At 43.6% G+C, this 3,427-nt stretch overlaps 1 pseudogene; it reads left to right on the top strand.

Moving 5' to 3' along the window:
• LOC102183414 lies at positions 766 to 1,297 on the top strand (annotated as a pseudogene).

Here is a 3,427-nt window from a genome sequence, read left to right as displayed (position 1 = left end):
ACCTAGACTGCTGGGTCCCAATAAGGAGTCCAGGCCTAGACCAATATTAGAGGCATTTACACAGAGACAAAGCAGAAAACTGAGAACATGGCTGTTCAGCTACTCGGTGCTGTGGCTCAGGACTCTGGTCAGTAACGACACAGGAGACAAATCGTGACAGCACTCATTGGAGAATAAATGGAAATTATTTTGAGTATCTAATTGGATTGACAGTGAGGAACTGGGGATTGTTTTTCAAAAACCTAAAGCATCTTAACTATCCCATTCTCAAGATTTGTTCCATTGTGTTTTTTAATTACATATGCTTGAGTTATGGGACTTAAACAGAGATGTATTGCTAACTGAATAATTCAGATCCCCTGGAGATGGAGATGGCCAACCACTATAGTATTCTTGCCTGGAAAATCCCATGGACAGAGGAGCCTGGTGGGCTACAGTCCACAGGGTTGCAGAGTCAGACATGACTAAAGCGACTTAGCAAGCAGCAAAATGCAAATATAAGTATCTAGAAATCCTCTTTAAGATAAATAAGTAACATATAGTCATTGGTTTTTAGGTCATCTGGTATTGGCAAAAAGCCACGGATTTGCAGTTTGAGGACTGATATGTTCAAGTACAAGAGTGACTAGGTTCTCACTAATAAGCTGTGTGACTCTGATAAAACCTTTACCTCTCGGCCTTTATTGAAAAATAAGAATCTATCATAAGAGAACCACCCTGACGATTAAATGTTAAAGGTGTTTCATCTGCTTCTGGGTCAGAGTCATGGCAGTGGCAAATTCAAGCCTCGTCAATACCATGGTATTCTTTGATGACAGCATTGGCGGCCAGGAAGTTGGCCACATGAAGACTGAGCTCTTTGCAGACATTGTGCCTAAGACTGCAGAGAATTTTAGGCAGTTCTGCACAGAATTCAGAAAAGATGGGGTTCCAATAGGCTACAAAGGAAGCACCTTCCACAGAGTCATAAAAGATTTCATGATTCAGGGTGGAGATTTCGTTAATGGAGATGGTACTTGAGTCACCAGTGTCTACTGGGGGCCATTCGCAGATGAAAATTTTAAGCTTAGACACTTAGCTCCAGGCCTGCTTTCCGTGACAAACAGCGGTCCCAGTACAAATGGCTGCCAGTTTTTCATCACCTGCTGTTAGTGTGATTGGCTAGATAGGAAGCTCATGGTGTTTGGAAAAAATCATTGATGGACTTTTGGTGATGAGAAAGATTGAGAATGTTCCCACAGGCTCCAACAATAAGACCAAGCTGCCTATAGTGATCTCACAGTGTGGGGAGATTTAGTCCAGAGGGAGACTGAATCTCAGACCCTCTACCTCTGCCACTGCAGGTCTTCCCTTGTTCAATGTGATGCTCTTGAGTAAGATAACTTGGATTGGCCCCTGTGCTAGCTTCCCTGCTGGCTGCTGCCCCATTTGATCAAGAGACCTTGGAAGCATCACAGATTCAGAACCCAAGATTTTGTGTTTAAGTCAACTGTAAATAAAGTCATTTTATTTTAATGTTAAAGGTGGTTCATAAACTATAAAGCACTGCACAAACATCAGTCATCTCTTGCACTGGAAGCTCCAGCGCCTGCCATGAGACCTGACACAGAGCTAGAATTCCAAATTCACAGAGCTAAATGAGTAACTGATGAGTTGTGTGATCTCAGGCAACAAAAATCTCTGCTCCTCTACTTCCTCCTCCTCCTCCTTTGATATCACTGTCACCCTTGTTCACTGGACTACAGTCATACTGTCCATTTTCTTGTCCTCCTAAACAGTAAGCTTACTCCTGCCTCAGGGCCTTTGTACCTACTGTTTCCTCTGCCTGAATCACTCTTACCCAGCTCTTTGCACGGCCATTCCATTCTTCTCAGTCAGGTCTTAAGCCAACTGTCATTTCTTCAGAGGCTTTCTCTTACCACCCTAATGTTCCTCTCCTATCATTCACCCAATATATATTCCTGTTTTATTTTCTCTACCTGTTGACCTATATACTCTCCTTCACGAGAATAAAAAACACTCTACTAGAGATTCCTTGTCTGTCTTTTTTTAATAATTTATTTGTTTGGCTGTACCAGGTCTTAGTTGTGGCACATGGGATATTAGATATTCATTGCAACATGGTGGTTCTTTCGCTGCAGCATGTGGGATCTAGTTCCCTGACCAGGAATTGAACCTGAGCCCCCTGCATTAGGAGTGCAGTCTTAACCACTGAACCACCAGGGAAGTCCCTCCTGTGTCTGTCTTGTTCACCACTGTATTCCAATGCCCCAAAACATGCAGCTCATAGAAAACTCTCAACAAACATTTGAATAAATAAGACTGAAATAAAAGTTTCATTTATTCAACAAATATTTTGTATGCACCTACGAGGATTCAGGCTTTATTTCAATGTGGTGGAGATTCAGCTGAGAACCAAACAGACAAAACTCCCGCTTTCTTGGGGCTTGACTTCTAATGGGGAAACAAACAACAAATAAAATAAAAAGTGAAGTACATGCTGCATCTGATAGTAAGTTTTCAGGAGAAAAAATAAAGAGAGCAGGAAAGGAGGGTATGAAGTGTATGTGGAGGGCACACAGAAATGAGACTGAGCCATGAGATGTGTGGGGGAAGTGCATTCCAGAACAGGGTAAGTGGGACAGGAATGAAGGGGTTGGAGGCTAACACAGTAGGTGATGAGGTCAGGAAGGTTAAAAAAATTCATATTGTATAGTGCCGTATCGACTAAACCAAGGACTTTGACTTTTACAAAAGAACGATGAGAAGGTTTTGAAGAATTTAAGCATGGGGTGTCATGATATGGTTTGCTTTAAGAGGATCGCTGGGGCTGCTGTTTTGGGAATACCTGAAAGGTAAGTGAAGGGACCAGTAAGGACATTACAAATACCATAGCAAGAGATCGGGGCTCCGAAAGACTAGGGAACGAGCAGGTGTGGGGTTGGAAGGTTACATTTTGACTTTTGACAGTTACTTTGGAGTGGAGGTTAGGGAGAGTTCTGGCCTAGGCGTCAGCACCTGGAACTCAAATAGTACCTAATATAAAAGTAATCGAGTCCCAGCTCTACCACTTACTAGTAGCAAACTCGTGAGTAAATCATTTCTAGGTTCTGAGCCTCTGTTGCCCTACTAGTGAAATGAAAAGGATATTCCCATATAACAGGGCCTTCATGAGAACAAAATGAGAAGTGTCAAAGTTGGCCATGAGCAAGGTGAGAACACTGAGCCAAGGACCGCACGGCCCTGCCCCAGAGGAAGGGGCTGCCGTGGAACAACCGACTTTAGAATCCACCGCACGAGCTCCGCAGCGACAAGAAAGAAGCGCGCCTGCCAAAGTCGCAAAGGAGCCTGCGGTGCCCAAACCTCGCGAGATTTCTTGGCCGGGCAAAGTCATCTTCCCAGCCACATCTCGCGAGATCAAGATTCA

The sequence above is a fragment of the Capra hircus genome, chromosome 7 (assembly GCF_001704415.2).
Source record: "Capra hircus breed San Clemente chromosome 7, ASM170441v1, whole genome shotgun sequence".
Lineage (NCBI taxonomy): Eukaryota > Metazoa > Chordata > Mammalia > Artiodactyla > Bovidae > Capra > Capra hircus.
The sequence above is the reverse complement of the archived record's forward strand: the minus strand, read 5'-3'. Positions and strand labels throughout refer to the sequence as shown.